General features: G+C 35.7%; 1 protein-coding gene across 6 annotated transcripts in view; it reads right to left on the bottom strand.

The window, feature by feature from the left end:
• Positions 1-26,924, bottom strand: part of PRIM2 (DNA primase subunit 2) — an 804,531-nt gene that overhangs the window by 530,822 nt on the left and 246,785 nt on the right. The window lies entirely within an intron of this gene.

A 26,924-nucleotide genomic window follows, 5' to 3' on the forward strand; every position in this document is an offset into this window, starting at 1 on the left:
TGGTTTCCGAGCACATATAAACTTATGTTTACACTACACTGTAGTCTATTAAGTATAGTCTATTAAGTGCATTACATCCAAAAAACAATGCACATACTGTAATTTAAAAATACTTCATTGCTAAAAAATGCTAACCATCATCTGAGCCTTCAGTGAGTTGTAATCTTTTTGCTGCTGGAAGGTCTTGCCTTGATATTGACGGCTGCTGACTGATCAGTGGTGGTTGCTGAAGGCGAGGGTGATTGTGACAATTTCTTAAAATTTGTCCCATCGGTATTTGCCTACCCCACCTCGATGGTTGCTAACATGACCACAGACATAGGGGACTGGTGGTTTGATGGGTTGAGCCCTCTACCATAAGTTTTACCCTTGGGAAGACGGTTGCTGCAAAGGAGAGGCTAGGCCTCCCTATGGTTGTGCCTAAGAGCCTCCTCCCGAATGCCTCTTTGTTGCTCAGATGTAGCCCTCTCTCTCTGGCTAAGCCAACTTGAAAGGTGAAATCACTGCCCTCCCCCCTACGTGGGATCAGACACCCAGGGGAGTGAATCTCCCTGGCAACGTGGAATATGACTCCCGGGGAGGAATGTAGACCCGGCATCGTGGGACGGAGAACATCTTCTTGACCAAAAGGGGGATGTGAAAGGAAATGAAATAAGCTTCAGTGGCAGAGAGATTCCAAAAGGAGCCGAGAGGTCACTCTGGTGGGCACTCTTACGCACACTTTAGACAACCCTTTTTAGGTTCCAAAGAATTGGGGTAGCTGGTGGTGGATACCTGAAACTATCAAACTACAACCCAGAACCCATGAATCTCGAAGGCAGTTGTATAAAAATGTAGCTTATGAGGGGTGACAATGAGATTTGGAAAGCCATAAGGACCACACTCCACTTTGTCTAGTTTATGGATGGATGAGTAGAAAAATAGGGGAAGGAAACAAACAGACAAAGGTACCCAGTGTTCTTTTTTACTTCAATTGTTCTTTTTCACTCTAATTATTATTCTTGTTATTTTTGTGTGTGTGCTAATGAAGGTGTCAAGGATTGATTTAGGTGATGAATGTACAACTATGTAATGGTACTGTAAACAATCGAAAGTACGATTTGTTTTGTATGACTGCGTGGTATGTGAATATATCTCAATAAAATGAAGATAAAAAAAAAACTCAGTGAAATATAATAAGAAATTTGGTTACTTTAAAAAGTTGGGTTATATGTAATTTTTACTTTTTCTCATTGAAACTTTTATATGTTTTCCAAATTTTATTCAAGGAGCATATATTTGTGTTGTAATCAGAAAATAAACAATAAACATTATTTTTACTGTTATCTCTAAAAAAAAAAAAATTAGTATTGTTGATATTCTACCTTTGCATCATGCTCTTAAATGGCTTGGCATGGCACCATTACCAATGTTATCTGTATTTGAAATTTTGATATTTTGTTCACCATGGACTTTTTGCATTACTTTTGATTTTTTAAAACCTTGCATTCAAATACTATTTCCTGAGTTTTTTTGGTGCCCCTTAAATTTGGGGCCCAAGGCAAATGCCTCACTATCCTTCCCTGCTTTAAAACCTGAAGCACACTTTTTCACTTTAATTATTATTCTGGTTATTTTTGTGCGTGTGGTAATGAGGGTGTTGGGGATTGATTTTGGTGATGAATGTACAACTATGTAACAGTACTGTGAACAATCGAATGTATGATTTGTTTTATATGACTGTGTGGTATGTGAATATATCTCAATAAAATGAATATTAAAAAAAAAAAAATTGTCCCATCAATTGACTCTGCCTTTCATGAAAGAGTTGTCTGTAGCATGTAATGTTGTTTGATAGCATTTTACCAATAGAACTTCTTTCAAAATTGGAGTCATTCCTTTCACACCCTGCCTCTGTTTTACTACTATGTTTATGTAATATTCTAAATCCTTTGTTGTTCTTTAACAATGCTCACAGTATCTTCACCAGGAGTAGATTTCATCTCAAGAAATCACTTTCTTTGCTCATCCATGAGAAGTACCTCCTCATCTGCTCAAGTTTTATCATGAGATTGCAGCAATTCAGTCACATCTTCAGACTCCACATCTGATTCCAGTTCCCTTGCTATTTCTACCAAATCTGTAGCAACTCCTTCCACTGAAGTCTTGAACCTCTCAAAGTCATCCATGAAAGTTGGAATTAACTTCTTCTAAACTCCTGTGAATGTTGATATTTTGACCTCCTCCCATGAATCATGAATGTTCTTATGGCATCTAGAATGGGGAATCTTTTCCAGAGGTTTTCAATGGACTTTGTCCAGACACATCAGAGGAATCACTATAGCTTTAGCCTTACAAAATGTACTTCTTAAATAATGACTTGAGGGTAAAATGACTCCTTGATCCATGGGCTGCAGAATGAATGTTGTGTTAGTAGGCATGAAGACAACATTAATCTCGTTGTACCTTTCCATCAGAGCTCCTGGGTGACCAAGTGCACGGTCAATGAGCAGTAACATTTTGAAAGGAATCTTCAGTTCTGAGCAACAGGTCTCAACAGTGGGCTTAAACCATTCAGTAAACCATGTATATACAGACATGCTGTCATCCAGGCTTTGTTTTTCCATTTACAGAGCACAGGCAGAGTAGATTTAGCATAACTCTTAAGGGCCCTAGTATTTTCAGAATGGTAAATGAGCACGGGCTTCAACTTAAGTCACCAGCTGCATTAGCCCCTAACAAGAGAGTCAGCCTGACTTTGGAAGCATTGAAGCCAGGCATTAACTTCTCCTCTCTAGCTATGAAAATGAGAGGCGGCATTTTCTTCCAATAGCAGGCTGTTTCGTCTAACATTGAAAATCTGTTGTTTAGTGTAGCCACCTTCATCAATTCTCTCAGCTAGATCTTCTGGATAACTTGCTCCAGCTTCTACACTGGTACCTGCTGCTTCACCTTGCACTTTTACGTTGCAAATATAAAACATGCAATATGGGGTTGGCCTCTTTCTTTAAACCTCATCTGCTAGCTTCAAACTTCTCTTCAGCAGCTTCTTCACCTCTCTTGGCCTTCACAGAATTGAAGAGAGTTAGGTCCTTGCTCTGGATGAGGCTTTGTCTTAAGGGAGACTTATGAATGGTTTGATCTTCTACCCAGACCACTAAAACTTTCTCCATATCAGTATTAAGGCTGTTTTGCTTTCTTATTATTTGTGTTCACTAGAATAGCACTTTTCATTGCCTTCAAAAACTTTTCCTTTGCATTCACACAACTTGGCAGGGAAAAAAGGATGGCACAAGAGGCCTACCTTTTGGCCTAGCTTTCAACATGGCTTCCTCACCGAGCTTAATCATTTCTAGCTTTTGATTTAAAGTGAGAGAAGTGTGTATCTTGGTTTTTCAACATGCCTTCCTCACTAAGCTTAATAATTTCTAGCTTTTGATTTAAAGTGACAGATGTGCGACTCTTCCTTTTACTTGAGGTCATTGTAGGGTCATTAATTGGCCTAACTTCAATATTGTTGCAGTCTTAGGGAAAAGGGAGGCCCAAGAAGAAGAGAGATGGAGGAGCAGCTGACTGGTTGAGCAGTCAGAACATGCACAACATTTACCGATTAAGTTCACTGTCGTACATGGGAATGGTTTGTGGTGCCCCAAAACAACTACAATAGTAATACCAAAGCTCACTGACCACAGATCACTGTAAGAGATATAAATAATAATGAAAAATTTTGAAACATTGCAAGGATTAACAAAATGTGACAGAGACACAAAGCGAGCATATGCTGTTGGAAAAATGGCATCAATCAACTTGCTCAACACAGGGTTGCTACAATCCTTCAATTTGTAAAAACACAGTATCTGTAAAGCGCGCAACAAAGTGAAGCACAATAAAACAAGGCATTGTTCGTCATAATTTCAGTTATTCTTAAAATGATGTTTAGTGAACTGTTTCATCAGGTCATTCGCTTTTATAAAACAGCAATACCTTAACCACAATCATTTTAAGTCTTTTGTCATCTACAGTTTTTATTCTGATGCTTTCCTGAAAACACCTGCAATCAGCTACAGGTCAGACTTCTTCACCTTTAATGAAAAGGAATATCTCACAGACCCATGGGAAGGACCAGGCCAATTACTCTGGGGCACAGGCTTCTAATGACATTACTTAAATAATTTTGACACTCTACCACTGCACTGAGTAAAGGGTTCCAGAATTTTAGTGACATTAATAGCTTATCAACAGTGTTCTTGCAGAAGATACAAGTTCTAGATAACCTGACTGCCCATGAAAAATGCTGCTTCTGTGTTAATAAGTCTGAAACAGTGATTAAAAAATCTGAATATTTTCAAGGAACAAGTTAAGGCGTTTCATGACATCAGTTAGGTTCTAACATTTTAATGGACAGGCTTATTTCCTGACTCAGGTTTTTGGTTTAATGGAATATGGGAATAACTTGTACACTTTGGATTTATGCTTTTAATTGTGATTATCAGTCTGTATGTTTTTATTTCTTGTATAAAGTGTGTTACAGGATTCTATTCAAATTCCTTAAACCCTTAAGTCAGATAGTTGCTCTTAAGACAGCCAATCAAAAGAAAAATGAGACAGAAATAGTACTATCTCTAGTGGACTAAAACTAAAACTAAAAACAAAAGTAATAGACAACCTGACCCATAATCCACCCAACTGAGTAAATAACCCCATGCCAAGGGTCTTAAATATAATTGAATAGCTACTCAATGAAACTCACTGCAACCAAGAAAGGAAACAAACATGAAAAAATGAAAAGGGAAAATGGAAGAAAATGACTAACCAAGCCTATTCAACTGCCTGATGAGAAAAAAAGAAAAAATCAATAGCGGGAACCAAAGTGTTTGGTCAAGTTTCCAATGAGATCATTTGAAAAGTGACCAAAAAGGGGAACTACTAAGTAAAATAAAATGGCCACCTGCATTAGGCATTGCTGGGAAGGACCCCAGCAATGAGAAATGATTTTCCAGAAGACAAAAACTACTGACCCACAGGAACTTTCTGAGAAAATGGAACATACCCTACAAAACTGCAGATAACACGTGGCATAAATCAGTTTCAGTCCAGTAGAAATAGCTTATCAGAATGGACTTCTCCCCACTTTTTAAGACCCCTCAATGTAATAAGGAACTTTAATGTCAGCTAGTCATGGTAACCTGCCACTTTGAAATTCCCTAAGTGCCTTTATAAGCAGCCATGACCAGATGGCTACTGAGACTCTCACTCCAACTCTTGTGTTTTAGATTTCCCCGCTCTCATGTTTTAGATTTCCCTACTCAAGAAGTTTCTCCTTCAATACACTGCAATGGTGACTTAGTTTCTTTTGACCGGAGATATATAGATTACTAGGTTTGTGACTTTAGGCAATTCATTTAACCTTTCCATAATCCCAAGCTATAAAATGGAATTCAAAAATATGGGCTTCCTTATAAATTGCATTTCAAGGTAACATAAAATGATGAGGAAAAAAAGTTCTTCACAGAAGAATTTCAGCTAATAAATGTAGAAGTAATGTTAAAAATGAAAACAAAATAATTGGTTTGGGAAACATCACTCAATGGATAAAATTAATAGAAGAAAGGTTGAGGAGGAACTTTATAATGGAGAGTTCAGGCCACTGCTACCTAATATGCCTCCTGATATGACACAATATGGAAAACAAGAGTATCAATTATGAAGGATTCTTGTGAAAAATGTTGAAACTAATCTAAACAGATCTTTAGAATTAAATTCTATTTATAGGAAAATTGGGAAAGAATGGAACAAATTATATGGCACTACAAGAAAGGCAAAAAAAAACGTAAATCAATCAATCCAGAGTATGAAACTGGTTGGAGTTCTTCAATACGTTAATGAGTTGAAGAAAGGGAAGGAAGGAAGGAAAAGGCGGGGGAGGAAGAGGGGAAGAGAGGAAGAAAGGAAGAAAGGAAAAAAGGGAGGAAAAAAGGAAGAGAGGAAGGAAGGGAGGGAGGAAAGGGGAGAGGGAGGGAGGAAGAGGGGAAGAGGAAGAAAGGAAAAAAGAACGGGAAGAAAAAAGGAAGAGAGGAAGGAAGGAAGGGAGGGAGGAAAGGGGAGGGAAGAAAAGGGGAGGTGGGTATATAATAAAGAATTTGCCTTCAAAAAGAGATTTAGCCTTAGTCCTGGCTCCTAGAGGGTAACCTCTGGAATGCGATAAGAGGTTTTTGTTATTCATGGTGGGCTCTAGGCTGCACCAGACAGTTTAAAGCTAAGGAGATGATTCAGGAAGGAGCTGGCCACACAACAGTCCAAGGGTAGAAGCCAGCATGTCAGAAAGACCAACCACGTGATTAGAAGGTTGGGGTTTTGAGCTTGTAAAATACGGCCTAACTCAGGTAGAAATTCCGTGGGTAAGGCATTACTAAGGGAGATTTATGAGACAAAAGGCAAATTTAACTAGTAATCTGATGTGGATCCTGGTTGAAACAAACTAGCATTTAAAAAAAATACCAACAGAACATTTTTTAGGTAATTGGGGAAATCTGAACATGGCCTAGACATTAGATGTTATCAAAATTATTTGGCAAGTAAGATAATAGCATTGTAATTATGTAAGAAAATGTCCATATTTTAAAACAGAGGCATATTGAAATATGTATGCATCATATGGCATAGTGTCTGGAACTTGCTTTAGGCTAAAATACAAAGAATAAGAAAGGGACAAATAAATCAAGTGTGGAAAAATATTGACAGTTGTTGACTATGGTGATAGATACACAGGAATTTGTGTTTGAAACTGTTTATAATGGAAAGATTTTAAGTATTTTCTCTCCACTTGTTTCATAAACAGTGGGTCATCAATAAAAAGCATATAAAAGTAGTAAAAGCACGTATTAGGCACTTGATGCAAGTTAGTTTGAAAAATGAATAGAGAGGAAGGGGCAAGAGGGTGGCATAGAGAGGTGCGGAATTTAGTCGTCTGGAGCAACTAATAAACAACCATGAAAAACTAGTAAATAATCTGGAACAACTGCCGGGGGACAACCATGACTGTCCATACATCGTACACCAACCTGGAATGGGTGTAATGGCTGAGACTGCAGCATAAAAGCTGTAAGTAGAAACTGCAGAACCACACTGGGAGCCCCCTCCCCCAACAGCACGCTGAGCTGCAAGACCTCTCTGTGGGAGAAAGGCGCATTCTCAGAGCAAGTGAATATAGCTCAGCCTACCTCCAACTGGGGTTTTAATAAACAAATGTGGATGGCTGAATACAAGCTACAAACATAGACATACCCCTAACAAGCAGCAAAGTACCCTGAAGTCACTCCCAGTGGAGAGGAGATGGGGCTGATGGAAAAAAAAAAAATTAAAAAAAAATACAGAGGCTTTTAGAGACAGCTGACCGAGAGAGCCAGAAAACTCCTGTGTCCCGGGAAAAGGAGCCCAGAAGACCAGGTGCTATCTCTGGCTGACAGGAGAAATCGGGGGGCCATGGACTGGCTCTGAAAAGGGGCTTTCTTTCTGTTTTTCTCTCTCTCTCAACCTGATTGGCTCAGTGGAAAAAGCCCCAGCCATTTTCAGTTCATGAGCTCTGACCCAGATAGGGGTGGAGTTAACAGAGTCAGAGACAAAGGAGTAATTCAAGTGAAGAAGATAACTCCCTAGGGGGTTGTATCTTGTCTAAGAGGAAGGAGGTGGGGCCCAGCTCTAATGTCTACCCTTCCTTCAGAACTCAGACCCCAGGGCATGGGGGAAAATAGTCAAAACAGAAACAACTTAAGCTGAGAATTAATAGGGCCACAACTCTTTACACCAATGGGGAGTGACAGGCTGACAGATGCCAACTGCTGGGCAGATTAAGAAAAGCACAGCAGCTAGAAGCCTCACAGGAAAGTCTGTCAATCTTCCAAGACACACCCTCAGGGAAACCTGATACTGAATATAGGCCCCTTCTGAGACCTGAGCCCCTTCTGGTCTGGGAAAATCTGATTGGGGTAATCAAAGAAACCAGATGCCTAGACAACAGAAAACTATAAATCATACTAGGAAAAACAAATATATGGCCCAGTCAAAGGAACAAACTTACACCTCAATTGAGATACAGTTGAGATATTGTTTCACTTTAATGAAACAATTAATTAAAAATTTTCAAATAAATATGCTAAATCAATTCAAAAACCAAGTCAATGAGTTTAGGGAAGAATTGGCAAAAGAGATGAAGGATATAAAGAAAACGCTGGGTGAACATAAGGTAGAATCAAAAGTTTGAAAAAACATCTGGCAGAATCTATGGAAATGAAAGGCACAAGAGAAGAGATGAAAAACACACTGGAGACATACAACAGCAGATTTCAAGAGGCAGAAGAAAACATGCAGGAACTGGAGAACAAGACACCTGAAATCCTACACACAAAAGAACAGACAGGGATAAGAATGGAAAAATATGAGCAATGTCTCAGAGAACTGAATGACAACATGAAGCACATGAATGTACGTGTTATGGGTGTCCCAGAAGGAGAAGAGAAGGGAAAAAGGGCAGAAGCAATAATGGAGGAAATAATCAATGAAAATTTCCCATCTCTTATGAAAGACACAAAATTACAGATCCAAGAAGTGCAGTGTACCCCAAATAGAATAGATCTGAATAGACCTACACCAAGACACTTAATAATCAGATTATCAAACATCAAAGACAAAGGGAGAATCCTGAAAGCAGCAAGAGAAAAGCGATCCATCACATACAAAGGAAGCATGATAAGACTATGTGCAGATTTCTCAGTAGAAACCATGAAGGCAAAAAGGCAGTGGTGTGATATATTTAAGATAGTGAAAGAGAAAAACCGCCAACCAAGAATCCTATATCTGGCAAAACTTTCCTGCAAATATGAGGGAGAGTTTAAAATATTCTCTGACAAACAGACAATGACAGAGTCTGTGAACAAGATACCTGCTCTACAGGAAATACTAAAGAGAGCACTACAGAAAGATAGGAAAAGACAGGAGTGAGAGGTCTGGAACACAATTTAGGGTGATGGTAGCACAACAATGTAATACACTGAATAAAGATGACTGTGAGTATAGTTGAAAGAGGAAGGTTAGGGTGATTTGGGACACAAGAAGGAAAGAAGGAAAATAAAGTCTAGGACTGTATAATGTAGTGAAAGCTAGAGTGCTCAATCAACAATTGTGATAAAATGTACAAATATAGTTTTACATGAGGGAGAACAAATGAATGTCAATTTTGCCAGGTGTTAAAAATGGAGTAGTATTGGGGAAGATAATGCAATCAATGCAAATTAGAGACTATAGATGGCAGAAACATTGTATTATGCTTCCTTTGATGTGGCAGAGGCAATGTACCAAAGCTGGATGCCTGTGAGAGGGGGATATAAGGGAGGGTGTGGGACTCTTGGCATTGGTGATGTTGTTGGCCACTGTTATGTACTTTAACTTAATTCTATCTTTACTCTTGCTGCTTTTTAGCTGTCATCTTTTTTCTTTCTTTTTCTTTTGTCTCTCCACCTTCTTTCCCTCTTCCTCTTTCTTTGTGGAAAAAATGGAAATGTCCTTATATAGTGGTAATGGTGGTGAATGCATAAATACGTGACTATGCAGAACCATCAATTATTTACTTAGGACAGAATGTTTGATGTGTGAACAAAGCCATCTTTTAAAAAAACAGGTTGATGAAGAAACCTTGAGGATATTATATTGAGTGAAATAAGTCAGACACAAAAGTGCAAATATTGTATGGTCTCACTGATATGAAATAATTATAATATGCAAACTTACAGACCTGAAATATAGGTTACCAGGGTATAGAATGAGGCTAAAGAATGGGGAGCAGTTGCTTATTATGAGCAGAATGTTTAACCTGGTTGACTTAAGTGTTTGGAAATGGACAGAGGTGATGGTAGCATGTCGTAAGAATAACTTACAGTACTGAATGGTGTGTGAATGCGGTGGAAACAGGAAGCTTATGGTCACGTATGTCACCAGAAGGAAAGTTGGAGGTTAAAAGATGGGAATGTATAAAACAGTGAATCTTGTAATGGACAATGTCTGTGATTAACTGTACAAATATTAGAATCTCTTTCATGAACTAGAACAAATGTATGACACTATAACTAGAAGTTAATAATAGAGGGGTATATAGGGAAAAATACACCTATTGCAAACTATGTACTATAGTTAGCAGTATTTTAACATTCTTTCATCAACATTAACAAATGTACTATACCAATACTATGAGTCAATAATGGTGGGGGGTGTTTACGGGTATGGGAGGATTTGAGCATTCTTTTTTACTTTTATTTCTTTCCTGGAGTAATGAAAATGTTCTAAAAATTGAAAAAAAAATTGTGGTGATAAATGCATAACTATATAATGGTACCGTGAACGACTATACACTTTGGATGACTGTATGGTATGTGAACAATCTCAATAAAATTGAATTTTAAAAAATCAATAGAAAAAACTAAGGAATCTATGTTCTAAATCAGAGGTCAGGAAACTACAGCCCATGAGCCAGTCTAGTCAGCTGCCTGTTATTATAAATATGCAACCCAGTGAAAAACATTCATTTAGATACTATCTATGGCTGCTTTCATGCTGCAGAATAACTGCAGGAGAAACCAGATGACCTATAAAGTCAGAAATATTTACTATCCTGCCCTTTAAAGAAAGTTGCTGACTCCTGTTCCAAATTATGCATTTTTTACTGTCTCTTTGAGGCAAAGTTAGCCTCAATAGATTTTCAGTCTTTTTTTTTAAGTATATTTACCAAGGATTTTTTTTATTTTAGCTTCTAAACAAAAAGAAAACAAAACTCCCACAAAAGTAATGTTTAGGTAGCCTCATCAATTTTATCCCATAAATGAAATAATTTCATAGCCTCAAGGTAGTTACTTTTCTGCTAAATCTAGAAGCTTCTAATAAAAGATAAATTAAAAAGCAAATAAAAAGGGCAAAGGGGTTAAATATATATATGTAAACTTTCATATTATTATTATTTTATTTCAAGTTCCCTGAGTTTAATAAAATAGCTCAAAGGGGACAATATATTACATGTTTCAACACATCACAACCAAGAGGTGTTTTTTGTGAAAGAAAGTGGGAAGGAAGGAAGGAAGAAAAGGGAACACACACACACCAGGCTGGAATTTCTTCCACGTGAATCCAGCAAAGAACACTGTAAACCCATGGATCATTTTTTTCAAACTATAATCTTCTGTACGTTTTGGATTAATAGTTTAAACACATTCTGTGGCATCCTTGAATTTAGTTTACATAACCTTGGGGTCCGCCCATGAGCTGATAAGTGATTTAAGGCCTGAGAAAGGCAAAGTTTCAGAGGGAAATACACAGAGACATGAATGAGTTTAATATGCAAATACACTAGCTGAAGAGCATAATTAAAACTACATCACTCTTTTAAATCTACATAATTATGTCCCAAAGACATTCTCATTAGTATCTTTTACTTTACCACTAAACTAGAAAAGGCCTCAGGTCGACACAGTCGGGAAATAAATATAAAGAAAAAAGTTAAGACATACACAAGTCAAATAAAATTCTTTGAAAAGTCAATGACAGAATTTTCCATTTTAAAGTAATGTGTAAAAATCCACCAATCTTCATGCTAGTGAGTCCACAGTAAAAAACACTACAGTAATATCATAGGTAAACTTATGCCCCTAATTTCAGATAGGAAAATAACTGGAAAAGTTTAATAAGCTATCTCCGATTTTAGCAGAGAGAAAGCTGCTTTTTTCTAACACTAACTCAACTGGAAATCGCTACTAACCAGCACTTCCTTTATTATGGAATGATAATTGATATTCCTAAAGATCAGCCTGAAGCAGTTTGAAATCCTGAAGTTCATTCTAAATCATTAACAAGAAGATGAAATTATGTTCAGCATACTTTTGGTAGTGAGTGCACTTCATTATAATCTCATTATTTTAAGATTAGAAATATATTTAGGATATATAGGGCAACTGCCCATGAAAAGGCAGTTCTGCTCAAAATCTAACATTCACAGGGACCTTACTGAGAGGCTCTTATATTACGGTCGATCAATAACATGTGGGAAAAAAAATCACTTCTCCCAAAATTTATGGCATGATGTTATGTGGTATTAATAGAGATTTTGCCCAAGGGCTTGGAGGGATTTTAAATCCCCTTTTAGGGAAAATATTCTCCCAAACAGTGGCCCTTCTTCCACTTGTTTTTATTGACATTGATCAATCCTCTGAAACAGAAACTGGAAGAGCAGTTAGGAAGTTATTGCAACAACCAGATGAGAGTTGGTGGTGGTGTGGACCAGTGCTGTGGCAGCAAGGATGGAGAAAAGTTTTATACTTTAAAAGTAGAGCCAAATGGATTTGCTGACAAACTAGGTATGAGAGAAAGTAGTCAAAGACGATACACATCAAGATTTGGGGTCTAAGGAACTGAAAGAATGGAAATGCCATTAACCAAGATAGGAAACACTGTTAGAGGAGCTGGTTTGGAATAAGCTGCTGGATCAGGAGCTCAGTTTTGGATTCTTTTAAGTTTGAGATGACTCATAAACATTAGTGTGGAGAATCAAGATTATAAGAGGCAGGTGAATATTTGGCTGGAGAGCTCAGGGAGAAGGCTAAGGCTAAAATATAAATTTAGGAGTCATCAGTTTATAGACATGTTTAAAGCCATAAGACAAGACGAAATCACCTAGGAGTGAGTGCAAATTATAAAAAGAGAAGAGGACCAAGATGTGCCATGGGGCACCAAACTATTCAAGAAGAATGTAATGCTGCCTTAGAGGCGTTGACTGACTATGACACATATCTTGTTTGCGATCTATCCCATCAGGTATTCCATGAACCCTTCAGAACCATTCCTTCCGATTTTGATCAAAGAGTAAATTTATCTTTGCTGCAACTGAAAAAAGATGATTATTGACATCAATTAGATGGGACCCTGCTGAGTAGGTCCTAAGATACAATTCTGAGAAAGGCACAACTTGCTACAGGTAAGAAGTACAAGATAAAGCCAAGGAAAGACTGTGTGAGTGTGCACTAGAACAAGTAAAACATTGATGAAGGGACAGTCAACACTTCTACTCAGAAAATGACCCAGTGCTGAAGGGTGACCCACATGATTTTTGCAATAACTTCTATGGATTCAACTTAAATCCTTCAAGAATGCCACCCAAAATTCAAGTATCCAAAAATGTATGACAAACATAGAAAGTTTGAGAGGCACTGATCTAAATCATTTCTGTATCCTCAGAGTTATCTTTAAAATGACTACCTAAAAGTTAGCACTTTGACACTCATTAGAAAATTTAACTATGAACAGATCTCACTCAGCTCAGCATCAACTTCCTTTGGACATTGACATTTTAAAGGATAAGTCAAACAGATGTATCAAGTAACAATTTATTTGGATTTTCTAACCTCTCTCCCTGTGTTACATAAAATCACTTGTCAGCAATGAAACTAGCCTGTAATTTCTCAGCATCTAGCAGGAATACACTCACTGAAATTTAATAACATGTCCTCAGCTTTTACCGAGTTCCATATAAGACTCATCCATTTGAGGAATGCTTCTGTGTCTTTAGCCAAACCACAGTTTAAAAGGTCCTACATTATGTTTCCAAAAGTCTATATGTAAAAACTTCATACATCATAAATTACTCACATCCCCCAATTCTATATGTCCATATCCTCCTATCTTTCATGGTTAAATTCAAATATCATCTTCTCTATAATGCCCTGAGTCCCCTAGGTAGATGTAACAGCTCACTCTTTACTCCCCTTCATACTGTACTTATCACTTTCTACTTCATATTAAACAACTAAGGGGAGGGCATTTTACTGAGTAACAGATTATTATCATTTGTAATCCCCACATCAATTCTATCAATATCCCTATTTGACAGAAGAGAAAACTGAAGTTGAGAGAGGCTGACATCCAAAATCACATGGTTAATAACTAGCAGATTATGTCTTGAGATCTGGTCAGATTCCAAAGTCCACATTCTCCCCTACTATACCACACTGCTTTCTGAAATAAGCTGAACTCCTCTGCTCAATAGGCTAGTATTTTATTTAAGTTGTGTGAAAGATTTTCAAGTATCCAACAAATGTTGTTTGAATTTTAACCTGAAAAAAAAAAACATGGTCTCTGCCCTTCAAAGAATTTATAATTAACTGGAAGTAATTCAACAGCTGTTTATAATTAGGAAGACATTATTATCCGTATAGTATGGACTATGCTTCTTAAATTCAATAGTCATGTCTTATGCATATTTTTTCACTGATAGTCCTTAAATCTACTAGCATAAACAGTTTACTTAATATGAATGTGTAAGCTCTTTCAGTCTTTTTTCCAAACTTTAGACTTGTTTCCAGAAATGAGGCTCACGAGATATTTTTTTCTCCTTAGGCAAATTTAGGACTCTAGTAGAGTAGTTAACGTAGCTAGGTGCTCAGTAATATCTATTTCTCTGTTTCTTTTAATACTGTCTTTATTTTCTCATCTTTCTAAATGAATACAATATCATTAAAGCTTATCTAATGGTCATGATATGGCTGATCTGAGAGAGAGATCATGTGAATCCTGGAGCATCTACTTACTAGTAAATTCATTGGGTGTTCTTTGCAAAATTAAGAAAATAATAATCCCACTCTCATGTGATAAGTTCCTAAAGTTTAAATAAGAATATTTACATAAGGTGTCCAGACACACTGCAGGACTTAATAACTATTAGCATTTCCCACTGTAATAAATTACTCCAAATTCCTTAACCATGCCAGAGAACGGAGAGTTTACTCTAAGTCAAATATCTTTTCTAAATCTATTTAAAATATCAAATATGTTTCTAAGAAAAGAGGACATTATTTCTTTGCTTTTATTTGCCTCTATCAGCAAACTTAAATGTCATATCACCTATTGACAGCCATTCTTTCTTTCACTCTAAAAAAACCCTACAAACAGTTTAGCAAATTCTCTTTTTGGACTCTGATTTACCTTTATAGGCAAAAATACAAGTTATTCATTTTAGCACTCAAAGTCCACTTGCTCTAAGGATAAGATACCTCATAATAGTTGGAAAAGCAAATTCTCTGAATTCCCTCAGAATGACAACATGTTCCTAATTAAGTATACTATTTAAATGAAAAGTATGTCTTTATTACAACAACTAGATTCAACTGTGAAAGGGGGAAAAACAGCACATCCTGGGACTTTTAGTAAAAAAGACTAATGGCTTGACATACTTATGTCCATTTTCAACCAATGAATCCTATTAAGGAAAGCTAAAGTACAGAACATTCTATTCAGTGAAATGAGACCAGTGGAGGAGAATATTAAAAAAAAATTAAGATTTTTAAAGATATAGTCCCTGCTATTTAGACACTTAAAATCTAGTTGAGATTTAAAAAGAGGGTTTGGGAGATGGGGAGTCACTGTTGGCTTGACATTCAGGAAATGATTTACATGAGAGCTGGCCCTTATGTAATGAACAACAAGGATTCTTTAGTTCTTACCAATAATGGCTTAAACTAAATCTAGTTTATCCCTAGTAGTACTGATTTTAATTCTATCTATCTTCCCCTTGATAAGTCGAATTCTCTCCTCCCATCAGAAGTACAATTCTTCTCTCCTTTTCTCTAGGTAATAAATTAATACATACTATAGGGTAGATAAAATTCTCTTTTAAAAAAATCACATAAGGCTTTATAAATGAACTTGAATGTGAATACCTAAGTTTAACAAAATACAACTTTTAAAATAGTATTTACATGTAAACAATATGTGCCATGGACTCCACAGGTAGGAGTTTCCATTACTGGCTGGAATGGAACATAATACAGTTGTAAAAAGAGATTAAATGGCTTTACTACAGCATTATCAAATGGTATCTTTTGGGTAAAAGGTCTCAAGATATAATCAATAAGCTAACAATTAAAATACATAGAACTGTAGCAGATAATAATCACCATAAAATTATGTTAAAACAATCTTAAGTGTTGACTTGTCAGAAAGGGCCCATTATTAAAAACAGATTTTTTGTACTATTCCTAGAAGGTCCATAAATTGGAGAACAACAATAAAAGAGAGAGAATGCCTTACATAAGGTAATTTGGGGAAATTATCTTGACTCTAGTTCTCAAGAATTTGGAAACTGCAGAAACACACTGCCTCACTTCATATGTGGCCAAAGCAAAGCTTTGCCAGGGATAAGGAGGCAAGCTTGGGGGACAGAAAGTAGCCAAAAGTGCTGTGATCCCCTTGAAATTGTAAGGACTAAGCTGGAGTGTTTCTGCAGTCTCAATATCATTCAAGAATGGGGATATCCAGACCTCGAAGCAAGTAAAGGAGGCTCAATGCTCTCACGGTGTATTAACATCACATGTACCTGGAAGCAAGAAGAAAGGGCAACCAAAATTAAGGCAACATTAGCGAAAAAGAGAAACCACATTCACCTTTAAAGACAGAAAGAATGGAACATTCTCTGGAAAAGCAAGGAAAAGACATCATGATCTTCATGAATTACCTTGAGTGAGATCATTCTTGTTAGTGAATATTATATTACTAAACATATTGATAAAAATGTCTGGATCTATGTTTCTCTAAATACATATTTTCAAGAAGAAATTTTAAACGTTTTAAAATTGAAAGTAGAAATAAAAGTATAATTATGATAAAACTCGTATCTAAGAGAATTAATCAACATAACTTTTTCCTTTGCAGGCGGACAAACATCACATCTATGATATAATCTAAAAGCATCACAGTAGTAAGCAATAGTTGGCACAATTAATTTGCACATGGGTTTAATAGTATTATCTAAATTGCAAATTGATGATATTTAAACAAATGAAAATGCCTTTTAACCCATCACATTTCCAACAAAATGTTGGTTTTACCTTCTGACTTTACCCTTACATATGCATTAACTGAACAATTTTACTTAACCATTATCTAAGTTAATGATGTATTGGTTCATAAATACTCATCCCGACAACTGCTTTGTTTTCCACTGCACTGTCTAAATAAATCTAATAAGATAAAATAAAATTTATTTGTAGAGTTTTTATATTACAATAGAGAATACCTGAGATAACTTTTTATAACTTTTTAATTTGAAAGATCATAGAAAATAAGGGTTTATGCATACAAAGAACTTCTGACTGCAGGTTGCCTAAAGCAGGGACAGAAAAAATAGCTGGGCAGAAAGAAAAGTGGATTGTCTGCACGGCAATTACAAAACTGATCAGTAAGAGGCAGGGCTAGGACTTCACAGGATCCGAGGATCTAGGTGTGATTAAGACAGGCTTGCTTCATTCAGCCTACTCAGTAATAGGGATCAAAGAACTGACAGCAAGAGAGTCAGCCCCAGTTAAGCTCTAGAGTCATCACAGACAAAGCCTGGCACCCCACTTTAAACCATACTTCCTCTAAAACGTGGAATACAGTGAGCTTCGAGTTGGCCTCATGTAGACCCAAGGCCCATCAGGCTGTGCCTCCGTGATTCTACTAGGTTTGCAGTCTTATGACTGGGAGTTGGCCTCAGCTCCTGATGATTCTGCAATGCCTCCTGCTGACCTTCCATGACCCTCATTTTGGCTGGATCTGGCTGTATTCCAGCTCAACTTCCTGAAATGCAAATCACAATATTCAAGGGTTCTGAGATCCAGTATCTGCTGTTTCTTGATACATCTGGATAATATCCTTGCCTCAAGTCCCCTTCATTGTAAAATGGTGAACAATAATATCTGCTCATTCATATCTCACTAAGATATGATAAATAGTAACAACAATGCCAGGCTTAGAGTTTCTGTCCAAAACACAAGTTGTGGTTAAACTGTCATCTTTCTGGTTAAGCCTTCCCTAACTACCATATTCAAAATTGCACCCTGCCCCTACCAAGCACTCCCTATCCTCTCCCTGCAAAATTTTCTCCATAGCATTTATCATAAACTAAAATATAACTCATTTAATTTGTTTTACTGTTTCTTCCCCACCAGAATGTAAGCTCCAGAGGATCATATTTTGTCTATTTTGCTCACTCCTTGTACTTCTAGTACTCTAGCAGAGTAACTGGGACATAGTAGTTACTCAATAAATATTTATTGAATGAATGAATAAAATACATGCTTTACACACCCCACTAGAAAAAGACAAGTTAGTTTAGGCATGCCTGAGATGGCACAAAATGAAACGACAAGCTTATTCTAGGGATCCTAAGTAAAAAAGCAATCCACTTCTTAGGATGCCTCATCAATACCATCCTCACCAAACAAAATTTTCAAGCTGAATATCTGTGCCTCAATCTTCCTTGAGCCTTTCTTACTTAAAAGCCTTTCTTCATTTAAAAGCTGACATTCTTGCCAATCCAAAACAGTAAACATCTAGAGCCCCACTTTAGTAAATATTGCTCTATTCCTTATCTGGCAAGGATTTCTGTTTTTTTGGTTTTTTTTAATTGATCTATATATAACAATAGTTACAACATTGAAACACAACCATTCGTCAAGTCTCTACAACTGTCAAAACTTATATACTCTTACTATAAAGAACAACACACACAGAAAGGCTTAAAATAGCTCTTTATTTTAAAAATAGAATGAAATCCTTTACACAGAAGTAAACTAACTGAAAAGATGGTACAAAGTAATCTTTTAAAAAGCAAAAACAAACAAAAAATAAATTCAAGAGAAATTTATAGGAAATTATGAGTGATAAAACAAGTAATGAGTTATAAAGAATATAACCCTCACTATACTCCAAACGCCCCAGATTCCTAATTTTAATAAATCTTCCAAAGGAAAATCATTCAGCATCAGAAATCAAATGTATTTTGGAACTTGGACACTCTCAATTTATTCTCAGTTAATTTACTATCAGGACATGGCCAATGAAGACAGACTTCGTAAAATCTTAATTAAACTGACATCTTAAGAAGCTACTTGTTCCATTATCATTTGCTCCTAAGAGCACCACATATATTAACAAAAATCTGACCCACCTTTTAAAATGTTGGTTAACCGTTATTTCAATATATCTACATAATCCATAAAGTATCATTCAGCAAAACAAAATTTATAAATGAATGTTAAATTTGAAGTCTTCTACTTTTTATCTCATTTCCACAATTTAAGAATTGAAAAGCATTTTGGAGCAGAACACCAAAAGCAATTAGATTTACTGAAGTTAATTTTTACCAGAATAGTGTGTTGGGAGGGGAGGTAATAATATCTACTGTATTTTAATCTTAGGCTTAATCCAATACACAATTTAATTGAAAATATGACTAGCTAGCCTCTTGACAACTGATGTAAGCAAGGCCAACCTGCTCAAGTCAATACTTAAATATTAAGTTTTATACTGCGTTATCAAGAATTAATATTCCAATTGCCATGGAAAGCACAGAGATAAGAATTAAATCCTTATTTATGCACTAAAATACTCAGAAGAGAGTAAAACAGAAAATTTATCACAATAAAACTTTTAAAAATACATTCTAGATAACTCCGTAATTTCTAAGGATACATTAAAGATGGCTACCCAAGAACAGCAAAAAGATTAGACTATCTCAAGAAACTATTTTTTATTGCATTACCATATTGATAAAGAGAACTTACAAGAAAACAAAAGTTTTCTTTGAAAGAAAAACCAAAAACATAACCCATTATTATAATTGGCATAACCAATCAGTGAACTAATTAAGGTTTGGGTCGACAAGTTAATAGAGCCAGGTTTATAAATACATTGAGAAAATGTGTGAATATTATCAAAGTTTATCAAAATTTTAAAATTATCAACAAACTTGGTTTAGTACTTTATAAATTATGTACTATTTCATATAAATACTTATTTCTTTGCAACATTTTAGCAGGCAATACTGCTCTCTCCTTTCTGATGATTAGGTTATTAAAGCTCTGGGGATTAACTGTAAAATCAAAAACTTATTCTAAATTATGTCCTCTTAAGTTTACATGGTTGGTCACACCAATGCCAACCTAAACAACATGCTTTGTCTTGCTTCTGAGACTACTGGAAAAAGCACAGGGTTTGGAATAAAGTAGTCCTGGGTTCAAACCCAGGTATGACAATTTACCACCTTTGCTGCCCAGGAAAGATCATTAAACCCTCTCTATAAGGAGGACAATGCCTGTGGGATTAAATGAAATAAGGAAAATAGGAATAGAAATACTAGCAAAAATAACAATAATAGTACACCTCCCTTGCCAATTTTTAAGTCTGAATAAATTGTACCTTATGCCCTTTCTGCCTCTGCTCTAAGGCTACAAGACATTAACAGACAAGGCAGTGCAATAGTGCTGACTTAGCTGATTACAAATTTATGGCCTATTAGTTTTCTCATTAGTAAATTAGACATAAATAAAACCTATACCCTAAGATTGTTTCAAAGATTCCGTAAGTTGGTGTATGTAAAGTATTAATTATAGTGCTTGGCATATGCTAGGCCCCCAATAAACAGTCAAACTGTATAGCTTAGCAATTTTTTTTATTTACTGGTTAATTCTTTAGCATACTCCTAAAAGGTGCTATTCTATCCTCTCTTCAACTTTCCTTAAACCCTAATCTCACCAAATTCTTCTAGAAAGTGATCTCCCTGCTTACTTTATTGAAAAGATCAAGGGCACTAGGCATCAGTTTCCTCACTCTTATTTCTTTCTTCAAACCTTCCTTGACCAATTTAAAATTTCTATATGTCCTTCAAGTCTCAGACAAATAGGGATTCTCACTGAACTCCTTCATCCAATTCATTCATTCAACAAATTTTATCGAGTGCCCATGATCTGCCAGACACTATGCCAAGTGCAGGGTATAAGGTGGTTAAAAAGATACACGTAGTTCCTACACAGGGAGCATCATGGAGGAGAACAGTCACCAAGGGTTAAGCAAATAATCACACTACAGATATGTTTATGAATTATCTTCCTGTCTTCTTAGGCCTTGCTTCCTCAATTATTCCCAGCACATCCTTTATTTCCAGAGTTCCAATGCTTCTGCCAGCCCCATCTTGAAAATAATCTTTGCTTGGCACAGTTGCCCTCTAGCTAATATGTTCTATTTTTTTCCTTCTTGACTTCTCACATTTCTGGAATAAGTTCTCCATACCCATTGTCTCCATTTCTGTGTGTGGTCAGTAAGACTAGAATAGGAATTGGGCTCCTGTTCTATCCTCTTCTTAGGGGTGACTTCCTAATGACAATATCTATGCCTTTCTCCGTTCTGAAAGTACCAAATATACCCTACTTTTGAAATTCTCCTCTTTCTTAGTGCTTGGGATCCCAGACTACTGCTTTCTCTCTTTTACTCCAATTTTTCTGATAATTTTATTTTCACTTTAGGTTTCTCTATTTCCATTCCAAACAGTAGATATTCCTCAAAGTTGAATCGTCTGCTCTCTAAATTTCTCTCTAAACTGTCATACTGCTTATTTATCCTCAAAAGATTTCTCTCTCATTTTCATCTGAATGACTCTCAAATTCACATCTCCATGTTCTTCTCACAGCAGAAACAGTGATTTTTACAATGTCCATATTCAATAAATAATTAATGAATTCATGAATGAATGAGCCAACCAATGAACCAACTATGATTTTTACTTGGACATCAGTCCAAAGGTATACCTAAACTCACGACCCATTTCTCCTTCACTTCCATCCCAGCCAATTCAGCTCCCCGCACTCATTACTGTTATGACATGTCAAATCTTCCTATATTACTTAGTCTGATCACTTGAGTTAAATTTAATTCTTTCCTTATTCTGTCCTATAAATTGTTCCTCAATAACATTTCTTGCATCCATCCATTCCACTTTGTTCTTATTACTATAATAAGACCTTACCTGGGCGATTGTTTATCTCATTCCTAGTCTCTCCCCCTTTTCAATCTTCTCTGCATACTTCTTCCAGATGAATTTTCTGAAAACCTAATTTTCCCCATTTAAAATCCACTAATGGCTTTCCCCTGACTAAAGGACAAAGTTTGTTCAAAGCTACTATGTTCTGGCATTAATATACCATTATCTCTTTGCCTCACTCTCTCTTCCCCCCTTATCTTCCACTACTTCCCTAAATTCTATACTACAAATAAACTAGGATAGTAATTTTTAAAAACACTTTTAAGTAGCAAAATCCTCCTTTCAAGTGAAATTGTACACATAACCCCAATATATAAAAGCATATGAAGATGCAGTTGCACTTGTTGAAGTGGGGCCCAAATCCTGACAACTCAATCTCCCGTGTTAATCCCTCGTCTCCTTTACTGTGGAACCCAAGAGCTAGCTCCCAAGAACACAGCCTAAATCTATTCCAATAGACTCTATCCCTTGAACATTTCCTAAAACAAACTATCCCTGCTAGAATTCGGACCCTAATTTTCTTCTTTCCCCTCCATTCTAAGTTATTTGAAACCCATTAATAACCCAGCATAAATTCTATTCTATTGGTGGAGATTTTACTGATTACTCCATACCAAACTAATCTCTCTTTCCTATGAACTCCTAGAGTAAGAATAGCTAGCACTTACTTAGTCAGAATCTGTACTAAGCCTTTACTGAATCCTTCCAATAATCAATGAAGCATGTGTGTGTGTGTGTGTGTGTGTGTGTTTGTGTGTATCACTACAGTCCACATTCTATGGATGAGGACACGTCAGAGAACCTGTCCAGGGTCACAGCTTGTATCTAGTGGAACCAAATCAGAACTCAATCTGACTCCAAGCCTGTACTCTATACCTGTTCTTCCCAATCTTTTTCATGTCATTGAGCATATATAAAATAATATTTGTAAAGCACTCTAGGGTAAATGGAGGAAGCTGTTCACAGTTGATGGCAACTGGCTTTGAATAACACAGGCCCCAGCTTAGCATCCCTAAGGGCTCATGGGACCATTATTCAAGTAAATTGCAAATTCATCAGCAGGCACTAATGAGCTGAGAAACTCAGCTGTACATATTCATTTAGTATTTCCTAGTATCTAGCATGCAGTAAGGGTTCAAGGATATAAGTGTGGGTTACTAACAAAGGACAATGAATTATGGTCAAAATGCCAAGTGGACAGGAGAACAAATAAAAGCTGAAGATTTTTCAATATTTATACTTTGGCTAAGTCAATAACCAATTTAGATTTCTATAATTGCAATATCTAAAACAATGGTTCTCAATCTTCAAAGTTCATAAGAATTACCGGGAGGGCTTGTTAAACCACAGACTGTGGGCCCCACCCCCAGAGTTTGGTGATTCAGAAAATCTGCTTTTCTAACAAGTTCCCAGATGATGCCAATGCTGCTGGTCTGGGTCTAGGGCAAACCACTGGTCTTAAAACAAAACAGAAAAAATAACCTTAGCAATAAATATGCTTTACATACATATTTAATCCTTTGGCAGGCAATTTTTAACCACATAAGTCTGTTCTAAGTCATGATACAAGCCCCGGATTCTGGGACAAAAGATAAGCTTTTTAAAACAGTTTAAATGTTCCCTGAGCCAATTATAACAACATGTAGTAGACCTTAAGTGTGCTATCATCAGGGATGGGAATTTCAACTTTATAAAATGAACATGATCTATGTTGTGTTTAATATCCAAGAGAGCCAGGTCAAAGCAATTCAGAACAACAAAGCTGTAAGCAATCTGATTGAGAGGACACACTGCTTTGAATTTATTAGAATAATTACCCAGTTCAATTTACTTCTTTAACGAAGCTAGTAGCTGAAGTGATTTAATATTCAAGTCCCAAGAGAAAAATATTTTAGTGGTATGTTTTACATGCTTTCAACAGAAGTTTGATTAATGTTATCTCCTGCACACAGGGTGAGATTTTTTTTTTTTTTTAACCAGGTAGACTGGAATGTAAATTAAAATTATAACTAAGAAAAACCTGCATAAAACTTTACTGTGATTAAACACATTTTATTATCCAAAGAATCCTACTAGACAACCTAAGTGCAATTTTCAAATGTACTTCACCTCCTACTGACACAGATAAATGAAAGGACTTTATTTTTTTAATATATCACAAATATTCAAACTCAATATAATTACAAGAATAACAACTCTGTGTTATGAAACTAATACTATGGGAATAAGGTATACCCTAAAGTAATTAGTTTGGTACAAGATCATTTGCAACAACAAAACATTCTCTTGAAAATGGTTGATGTTTTAATACTAAAATCCCTTATCCTCTGGTACAATATACAATCATGGTGAAAAGGAAACAGTATTCAAATATATTGTTGGGAAGGTAAAATCCAAGGAAAAGTCCAGAAGGAAGCAGAGATTTACAAATGATAACCAACAATCACAACAACCCCCAAACCAGCTAACAAAAGCCTCAGTGAATGAATAATAGTATTGGAAGAATAACAAAATAATAGAATAACAGCAAAAAATGGAAAAGTGAATAATGCTTTCTCTACTTTCATTTCTTTGTTCACTGTATGTTCTCACCTACTCTCTACTAGTTTATGTCATTCACTTCCTTCAAAACCTAATTCAAGACTGATCTCTTTCAAAAAATTTCTCTAGGATGACACATCCTATTAACTTCCTTACTCCACATTACCACAATACTTTCCTTTTCATCATGATGTCTGTAATTGCTATTCAGATCACTTCTGACTCTCTCTACTCACCCCAAGATCAATTAGATCAAAATCTCAAAGCAAAAGACTTTTTCCCCCAGTGCTGGCCCATATGATCAGACATCCAATATTTAGGGAGGCCAAATTAATTTGAACGAAGTGAAAGTGGAAACTTTATTCATACTATTTTCTTTTGGTCAGTAAGCCTTCAATATCCCAGATTCATCATACAATTTTAATGTATTTTAAAATTTATGAAATTATGCATATTTACAATTACTTACCAATTGACCTTAAACAGCCAAACTGAGCCCAGCTGGCAGTTACACACTCAGTAAGACCAGTTCTTACTGGCCAACTAGCCCATCTACCTTTGATAATTAGGTAAAAACCTAGGTTTCCAGACTCATCTCTTGCCACAATTACATCTGTACAATTCCGGTTTCTACCTCCTATAGGATGGACTATAGGAACCTCTCTAACCTATGTTCCTTTGAAAAGGCTGTCTCCTCAGTGTGCCATTCCTTTCTTTCCCTGGCTAACTCCTTAACTTCACCTGGCAAATAACACATCCTCAGTCAGTAACTATTTTCCCTTCCCACAGTTCCCCACTCTGTTGTACTATAGAATTCTATGACCATCTCCACCACAGCAATCATCATACCAATACATAATTATATTTGTATATATCTGGTTTTTCCAGGAGACTATAAAGCCCTCATAAAGAAGGGTTGTGTCTTTTATGGCAGTAATCTCCAGAACAACAGCATCTGTTCATGGTGAACACGCAATAAAAATCTGTTAAATAACATACACAAAGCAGACGGTTGAAACTAACTACAACACCAACAACATCATTTTACTGCACTGCCAGGAAAAGGGTTATTCTACAGAAGCTATTTTTCTAGGTCATTCAAACCCAAGTTTAACACCAAAGTCCTTTAGTTAGGAGTTAAAAAAAAAAAAAAGGCTAATATACATTCTCCAGAATTATAGTATTTTAAGTCAACAATTTTCTACAACTCTTAAGAGTATTTTAAATGTATATATCACTTAAAAATAGGTACGATTACTAAAGTGAAGAGACTATTTGAATAAATCAATATATTACATTACATTTCACAGCAAAAGTTTGTAAGAAAATACATAATTGAGAAAAAGTTACAAATACATACTGTAATGAGAGAGCACTAAATACGCAGTAAGTCATGAGTGTAACTTATGATCTTTTAGTCAAAATAATACACTTGCTGTAATCAATAAGCTAATGAAACGATAGACTGTTCTATATTATCTAGAAAGCAAAAACAAATTTATTGATTTTATTTTACAAAAATTTTTTAAGAAAGCTACTTTTACAATACAAAATAAAAATTCTATATATAATTGTTTTGAAACACACAGTTTAAAAAAAACTGAATGCTGGTGACTGACATGTTGGTTATCCCAGAATTAAATTTTAAAAAACCAACAATAGGTAAATGATTAATTTAATTACATAACTTTCAAAGGATGGGATATTATGAAACCAATTAAATTGATACTTTTAAAGATTACTCAACAACATGAGAAAATGCTCATAATATAATGTAAATTTAAAAACACAGTATGATATTTAGCCAACTAGTCTAGAAAGAAAGTCTAAAATGTTGGCAGTGACTATTTCTGAATGCAGGAATGGCAGGTTTTCTACAATCAAAATATATTACCTTTAGAATAAAAGAAAGATAATAAAAGTCTAAGAAACAATATCCAAAATTATGTTAAAAGAAAACCCTATTAAATGAATCATTTAAGATTCTGTGGACATTTATAAATGAAGACAGCTTTTAAAACAAATCTGTAAAAACTGCCCAATCTTTGTATAGCAAAAAAGGATCTGAACTTTTTAATAAAGTATACAGCTAGAAACAAAGTATCATTATAAATTTTACTTGCTAAATATTCTATGTTCTCTAATTTATCTTTCCTAGGAGGAGGCAAGTCGAGAAATAAACAATAAAACATTTACTTCATACCACATAGACATGGCATAGAAAGGACAAGGAAAAATATTTCCAAAATAAAATATTATTAACTAGCACTATTAGAAAAATAAAGAATAGGAATGGGTATCTGAGTACTATGGATAGGTTTGAAAGCAGTTGTTCAGATTTATAATGATTAATGTCTATCTAAAAATGCTTTATAAAAAGTTCTGCGTAACACAATAGAAAACATTTCGAATCGCATTTCCTTTATTCATCCTCAAATCTCCTAGTCTTCAAAATGCCATTATGCATGTATGTATGTATATGTGTGTGTGTGTGTATATATATATATGTGTATATATATAA

The sequence above is a fragment of the Choloepus didactylus genome, chromosome 7 (genome assembly GCF_015220235.1).
Source record: "Choloepus didactylus isolate mChoDid1 chromosome 7, mChoDid1.pri, whole genome shotgun sequence".
NCBI lineage: Eukaryota > Metazoa > Chordata > Mammalia > Pilosa > Megalonychidae > Choloepus > Choloepus didactylus.